We start from the raw sequence: 8888 nt of genomic DNA, 5'->3' as shown, positions 1-8888 counted from the left end.
CTTGAATGTGCCAGAAAAGCGCAATTTAAATCCAATGTATCATTGTTATTATGATTAAAAGTATAAGCATTACAGTATACTAATACCAGAAGTAAAAGTGCTTATGCAGAATCACTTCATGGTAAAGTCGGACCATTTGGGACATATGATGGGACATAAGATAAAATGGAATAAAAAAAAGATTTTACATTCTGGGCTCTTTTTGTATTAAAGCCCATTCACCGACAGAACATGTTATTGCATGGATGCTACAAATGCGCTTTACCTGGAATAATATTTTTTATTGTTTTGACATGATAAGATCTGGTCCCAGGTATTTTCTGGGAAAGCTATTTGGCATGTCGATTTTCTCCTGATGGTTGTGAGAGTAGGCTACTTCAGCTAAAACAATAAAGGTATAACAACATAAATGGTTGTAAGGTGTTGCATTTTATAATGTTTGACTTATAGTCAAAGTATATTCACATTACACTTTGCTTTTAATGGGAAAGGGTTTTGAGTGTTTAATGCATTTAGGTAAAATGGGACGTTATTTGTGAAGTGAAAAACGCATGTTTTCAGGCTACCAGGTGCCATTAAATCATAACTTAGGCACACACACACACACACACACACACACACACACACACACACACACATTCATTGTAGACAATAAAGCACCAAGGGAACAGGAAGTAAAAGAACAGGGAATGCAGGGCAGAAAAGTTGGACAATCTGTTTTGATGAATAGCCAAATGTTACATGAATTATTTAATATATTAATGACTGAACTGATAAATGCATTTAAACATTTAAAAAAATAAACAAACACGAGTGACCCATTTAACCTGAACATGTCATTGGAGTGAGGTAAGGGTACTAAATGTGTTTGAAGGTCCAAAGTTTCTACAATAATTTACTTAGCAACATATTTTTCATAGAAACATAGCAGAGAACTATTAAAATTTCTTAAAGTAACACTTGAAGTAGTAATCAGAGTTTTAGGTGGTTTTCTTGGTAATCTACCAAAAGTGTCTCAAATGACCTGACTTCACCCCTAAAGTGTGATATAGATAGCTACGAAAGTCTGATACCATCATTCATTTGTTGATTATATTTTGTATTATTAATCGGAATCCTGGAAATAACTGAAGTGATCAAATAAATGTAGTACTTACTTTTTCCCTCTGAATTGTACTTGAGTGATACATTATAATATTGCAGAGAACTCAAGTACAGTACTTATAAATGTTGTTATTACTTTCCACCATTGTCTATCTGTTATGGTGTTGTGAAAACAAACTATAAAACATAGACGCACAGTGACTTATATTCTTACGACATCAACACCATAGATGGAGATCGTGTGAGATCAGACCGTCAGTTCTCAAAAACCAACAGTAGGTGTTGAGACAGCATCTATGTGAGAATATGAGCAGTCGATGGTTGCTTGATTGAGTAAGATAAGCAAGTGTGCAGCTGTGCAGGCCCTGACAGGCAACACAATCCAAAATCATTACAGTACCCAGTACAGCATGAGGCAGCAGTTATAACAACCTTTGACTGGCTTTTTCAGATGTGCTCACTGGGTGTTAAGGTAGGATTACCAATTTGGCATGTAAGCAACTGTTTCTGGGACAGCAACAAACCCAGATTAACAGCATAGTTTTGGTAATTTGATTACTTTCAGTTTACATGACTAAAGAAAAATATCAGCAAACCTAGGTCATGTGTTATACATAATTATATGGCCATGTTTTTTTGAAGGACCCTGTGTCAATATGTAGTTTAAGGTCATAAAATGGATAGCCTACATATTCTAATTAAGTTGCATCTAATCAAATGACTATAAACAAACACAAAATTTTAGAGCACAGGAGTGCTAGTTGCACTGGACTCAATGCAAACATGGAGACAACAAGATACATGTGCACTGTGCATAGAGCGGTAGTTAGGTGGGAGCCAAGGGCCCAACAGTAGATTTTTGCCCAATAAAGGGATCGAAAAATAGAAACTCAATGTGCCAGATCATTTTTATGAAGGACCAGCATGGTGTTGCTGTCTGTCAATCTCTTAATTTACAATATTTCACAACAAAACTCAGTAGTTCCTACAGATTACAGGAACTGATGCTGCATGTAAATGCCATAAGCATGAATACTGCAATGACAAACAGTCCGTACATCACTGCACAGAGGCTTTTAATAGATAGATAGTAAGGGTGGATAAAAATGAAATTTACTACCAAAGTGGACTAAATGTGGACTAAGTTGGACATGTGCTGGAAGTGGTCATATTATGAAATACCAGATCCCCACCATGTGTGAAGAAAGCAGACAGTAAAATACAACATGTCAGAGGTATATTGGAAGTCACAAGTATGAGGGTTGACTGAATAGTTTTGAGCCTAACTCAGAAATTGGGTCGCTAGGTTAGTCACGTGACTATTTTTTATAATCTACCGCCTTTTGTTTTTGTCATTAAACATATTCATGTTTCAAACTCTTTGTTTTATGTTTGCAGATTTTTGAAGTGAATAGTGGTCAGTGATTTGTTGTTGTATTGCGCTGTGATCAAATATCTTCATCTCAAAGGAAGGTCATCATCTGAAATTTATCAAGACATGCTCAATACTTTACATGACAATGCCCCTTCATATGCCACAGTCAAACGCTGGGTAGAAGAATTCAAGCGCGGCAGGGAGGGTGTTTAAGATGAGTCGAGGTCAGGGAGACCATCAACTGCTACCACCAAAGAAAACCTTGACCTTGCCCTGGACATGATCATCCAAGATTGCCAATTGTCAATACGTCAAGTAGCAGACAGGTTGGGCATCTCACAGGAGCGACCAGATCATATTCTGAAAAATGAGCTTGGCTTCTTAAAAGTTTCCGCTAGATGGGTCCCACATCTTCTGACTCCTAAGCAAAAATGCACTCGTCGCACCATGTCAATGAACAATTTGGAAATGTCAAGTCAAGATTGTATTTTCAAATCAAAAGACTGAAATCCAAGTGAAGTCACAAGTCATTGGAGTTAAAGTCCAAGTCAAGCTGCAACTTGTTTTTGATTTTGTCAAGATGAGTATAAAGCCATCAAATTTGTGACTCGAATTTGACTCAAGACTACACCTCTAGTGCACATAATACACCCCTTATTATTTCTCCATATGTGAAGTAGCATTATGTTGGAGAAACTCTGGAAGAATTGGGGACTATGTACATATCTTGCGGGACCGCCCAAGAACTAAAGGGTTCTGGAAAAGTGGTAAAGAAGAATTGACAATATTATAGAAATTAATGTCTCTCAGATCCATCATTATTTTTGTGAGGATATTTATAAAGATATATGGTAGTGATCAGGGATATATATTGCAAATACTTGTATGACTGACAAGAAAATGTGAACTGCAACTGAAAATGGACACTTTTATAGAAAGGTGGACTTTATCTATTTATGCCAAGTATTCATACTTGTAGTATACCAGGAACAATACACAGGACAATTTTTTTGCGCATCAGTGTGTGCGTTATTCTTACTGAACACTTATACTCGTGTTACTTCCAATACGTAGATATCTCTTAGTGCAGTGGTTCCCAACTGGTGGGTCACGGTCCAAAATTGGGTGGAGGGCCCATTCTGAAAGGACCACAAGTGACTCGCAAATGTGTCAAGTGTGTAAAAAACACACTTAGAACTTTTATTTTGAAGGGCTGTTTTCTGCTATAGAGTGAGTCATTAAAAGCCAGCTACTTGACAGAGACAGAGAACTGGCTAAACGCAAGTATGACACAGAATGTATTAAACTGTGGGATCTCCAACTAATGACCATGGAGAAATCTGGACCCCGTGGCCAGACAGTTGGGAACCACTGTCTTAGTGTATTTGTACCTTTTGAGGTATTTTGTAAGCCACATTCTTTATTTCTTTTCACCGAGGCATGATGTGTTACTAGATTTGAAAATGCATCCATTACAAAGTGTGCACGCATTTATTTCATGTATAAATCTGGATATATACTAAAAACTTAATCTGAAGTCAATTTTAATGATCATAAACATGAATCAAGTGAATGCTAAAATCATGAATATTTACTTGAGAAGTTTGTGTATTAATTTACATATAAAATCCAAAGCTAAAGTGAAGATGTTAATTCAAAGTTTACAAAGATGATTTTTTTTAACCTTTGTCAGTGTGTAAATGTGATATCAAAGTGTTGTGAGACTGAGAGACAGTGCCCCCAAAACTGTCATGAAATCTGTTTATTAATTCACACTTATTCACACAATTTATATACTGTAGGTTTTAATGGTAACTTCTTGTAACAGTGGTAACACTCTTCACAGCTTGCAAAGCAAACAAGCAGCAACCATATTTTCAGTATTCATGAGACTGAACAGAAACTTAAGCCAAGTGATGACATTTTACATGAAGTTATTTTTAAACCGCATTGCTGCCAGTAAGAGTCATTTATTCTCTGTATCAATTTAAAGAGGCTGCTGTAACTTTTTGCATTTTGTTTTTGGATGCCAACATTTTTTCCACACAAATGACATGCTGTCTTATTCCATTTCCCTTTTTTGGACCATTCTGTATTGACAAGCGAGAATGATCAGTGTAAAACAAAGTGCAGTCAAAGTGCATTTTGTTATCAGACAAAACTCACACTAAAGAAGTAAGCAAATGTGAGGTTGAAATTAAGCAATTTCAATGATGGAACTGGAATAAGATTTTATGACAGCAGTAAAGTGAAAACAGGTTGGTGTTGCAAAGTAATTAGCCTGTAAATGTTTCATATTTACTCTTGTCCATGGAAACTATAAGTACCAAACCTGGAAGAACTCGTCCATAATAAACCCGTCATTATGCTCCTCTTTAACACAACATTCATCATTGGTCAAACATGTTCCTCTATCTTTTCTTCACCCAAGATTAGTTGTTACAGTCGGGCTCGGGGACTGCAACCAATAACAGGAGGGGAGACGAGGTTCCAAAACAAAAGTGACATGTTTATTGAAACATAGTAAAAATAAGGCGAACGATCAGTATCAGTGATCAGTAGTGTAGGCGGGTGTGGATGCATATGTGTGTGTGTGTGTGCGAAACAAAAAGGAAAACCAAAGAGCACAGCCGCGCTGTGGCGTCCCCCTCTGACGGCGTGGATGGAGTGAACCCAGAGTCTCGGCCAGCATGGGGATAAATGCGCTCCACCGGGCCCAGGTGTAGCACATCTCCTGATGACAGTCCCACCTCTGCCGAACCTGGAACATAGAGCAGACCAACCAGCAACCTGCCCACACACACCCCCAGCGTAGAGGGCGGGGCCGTCACATAGTGTCACCAATTTAGTAACTGACCAAATGTCCCTATCTGTTACTGAGTCGTGACATTGATTAATGGCCAAGTGTTTTTCCAGCACATTATGATGTCACAGTAAAGTTGACCTTTGACCTGTTGGATGTAAAATGTCATCACTTCATCATTATATCCCATTAGACATTTGTATGAAATTTTGTTATGATTAGCATATGAAACCTATGGCAAAAACATGTTTTGTGAGGTCACAGTGACCTTGACCTTTGACCACCAAATTCTAATCACTTCATTCTTACGTCTAAGTGGATGTTTGTGCCTAATTTGAGGAAATTCCCTCAAGGCCTTCTTGACATTTGCATTCATGAGAATGGGACAGTTTCAAGGTCACAGTGACCTTGACCTTTGATCACCAAATTCTAATCAGTTCACTGACAAGTCCACGTAGATGTTTGTTCCAAATTTGAAGAAATTCCTCAAGGTGTTCTTGAGATAAAATATTAAGGATGAGATGGGTGCAAGGTCACAGTGACCATCAAAATCTTATCAGTTCATGGTTGAGTCCAGGGGAACATTTGCGCCAATTTGAAAAACTCCCTCAAGAGGTCCTTAAGATATTGTATTCATAAGAATGAATGACCTTCAACCACCAAAATCTCAGTTAATCGTTTAGTCCAAGTGGATGTTTGCCAAAACTGAGAAAATGTCCTCAAGTGGTTCTTGAGATATTGCAATCAAGAGAATGGGACAGACGTACGGATGGACACACAGAAAACCTAAAAACATAATGCCTCCAGCTACGGCTATCACCAGTGTGGAGGCATTAAAAGGTTGACAAGTAAAATTATAATACAGTAGAGTGCTCTGCATTAACAGCTGCCACATAAAATGGCATGTATTTAAGCTGTTAACTGTATTGTTTGGCAGCAGTAGTAACGTCTCACACTGAATGTGTTAGTGATGTATGATTTTAAAACATCTTTTGTAGAAAGATCCTGAAAGACTATATTGTGCCAATTTAAACTTTTGAATCCCAAAGAGATAGCAGAGCAGCCAGAACTTAAGCTGCAAAGCGCTCACAGTTTTTTTTCATCTGTTGTTCACTCTAAAAAGACTTGATTTGGTTTGGTTTGGCTTTACTGCCAGGAAAGATTCTGAAAGTTGTTTTGCATCCATGAACAACTGTTTCACATAAAAACAAAAATACAAAACAACATGTAACTCTTAACAGTATAACGTCCCATCCACAGGTTCTTGCAAGGTTTTATTTAAAGGAGCTATATGTAAGAAATCTAAAGCAAATAGTCGTAAAATCCTCCTAATATGTCACAGAGACTAAGGAATAATGTTCATATAACATACTGATCTCACCGACAACAATAGTACAGCCAGAATATTCGTATTTAAAAAAAATATTTTACGGTCCGCAAATCATGTTTATGTTTTGAATTTGCGTTTTGGCCTGTTGCTCCACCCACCGCCGTCTACCAGTCACGCAGTCAGTAGAGTCTCAGCATCAGTTAAAGTTACGACTAAGCTACAGCAGCACGGCAAGCAGCATTAGCAGTGTCCCAGTACATAGCATTAGTAGTCTCCTCAGCTGTATCCTGGCAGCAGCGTTAGCAGCAGAGAAGCCGGACTTGCTCGAACGGTCCGCTGGAAAACCGAAGATCAAGGACGCAGCGACGCGGCCCTGCCACGGCAGCCGTCCGTGGGCAAACAAATCAGTCTCCAGCGTGCCGCTGTCCAGCAACCTCCAATCTGTAGGGGAGGGGGGGCGGACTCGACTCGCGGCAGTATTTTGAATTTGAGTGCAGTAACCGTTTTGGCCACATTCTTACATACAACGCCTTTAATGATTATGATATGTAAACAACTGCTGTGTTTAAGTGCAGTTGGATTAATCTGAACTGTTTCAAGAAACAACCACCACAGAAGGTTCAATAAACGCTTCTGTCAGACAAAAAACAAACAGTTAAAACAGCTCCCAGTTCAGTTTCCACACATTGCCAGTGGTCCAAACAAACCATATCCAGCAAAATATTTAGTCCAAACACATTATAACATCCACAGAAATCCACGAACTGCCATTGCATCGTTTCAAATGTTCATATTTCTCTTCTTACTGTATGCAGTATCTCCCATTTGCAGGTGAATATGCCAATTCATTGCTATCAATATGGTGGCTGAACTCTGACCTTTTGATTGACACCTCACTTTAACCAATAGGAGCTTCCATAATGGCAGTCTGGGCTTCAATAGCCAGCAAGGGCCTGTGTAAAAAGAAAGGGCCTGCCTCACTTTGTCAGTTACAGAGAAAATCAATAGCCAGCGATTGGTTTATGTACTCAAAAAAATGTTATGAAGGTATATAAATAAGAGACAAATGGCTTTCTAAAAGTCTTTTTCTGTTTTCTGTCTTTGTCGACTTGTTTTTCACTCATATTCACACGTTCAGTGCATTGTTTTACCCTCCTCTTTTGAAAACCGCCTGGACAAAACCTCAGAAAAACATGTGTCCAATGTTTATTTTCTGTGATATTGTTATCTACTTTGACTTTGGACTAAGTGAGGCTTCATGATATAGCACCATTGTGTTTCCAACTAATAAATACCAGCTCTACTCATCTGTTGTGTTTTTTTTTTCAAGAAAATATTCAGCTGAAGATGAAAAAACAAACAAACATTAATTTCAATGTGTTGAAACTTATATAACTCAATGATGGAAGCACATCCATTGATTCTGACTGTTGGGGAAAAAACTTCACAGGGTTACCTTTCAAATGAGACCATGCATGTACATGTACTAAACATAGAGCAAGAACAGCTTCCACTTTTCTTTAGGTATGCCTTGGATTGCCGTTTTTCGGAGAATGGTTAACCAGGAAGGGTTGACCAAACAACGAAAAAACTAGTGGCTGACTGTTGCGTCACCTCACAATGCCTCACATCACTTGTGCCTCGGCCAAAAAGTTGCACTTGAACACACCGCAAAGACTGCAGCCAATGGCCAGCTTACATGAGAAGAAATAACTCCCCATACTGGCAGGCTGGGGTAGTCTGTATTCATCATTCAAAAAGGGAAACAGGAATAAAATAATAAGAAGAGATATTTACTGTGAGCTTGTAAACAATAACATAACAATTATGAAACATTTCTGCTTCTGAGTTCAGTCATCTTACCTTATCAGACAAAATAGTTTTGATCTCACACCTTCTTGACTTTAGTAGTTTGTTTGCTTTCTTTATTTCCGTTTCTCTTCTTGTGCACTGAGCTAATTGATCGGTCAGAGTGATTTTATTCACTGATGGGCTCAGACGCTGATGCAGTATGCTGAATCGGCTGACAAAGACCAACTAGTGCAGAAGGTGTGGCGCATAAACTGCAAAAACTTGGGCAAAAAACACTCATAGACGGCCAACCATTTCTTTGGGGTGTCAGGGCCCTTAGAGTCTATGTAACTTGACACAGTGACCAAAAGGTGACAGTTATGTGATAATTGTAAATGCTAAAATGTGTGGATGAAGGAGTAATACAGAAGAGACACAAAGTCAACAAACTCAGTCATGATAAAATTTATTCAGCAGTATCTATC

Source organism: Epinephelus lanceolatus, chromosome 5 (genome assembly GCF_041903045.1).
Source record: "Epinephelus lanceolatus isolate andai-2023 chromosome 5, ASM4190304v1, whole genome shotgun sequence".
NCBI lineage: Eukaryota > Metazoa > Chordata > Actinopteri > Perciformes > Serranidae > Epinephelus > Epinephelus lanceolatus.
Note: the sequence above shows the minus strand (reverse complement) of the source record.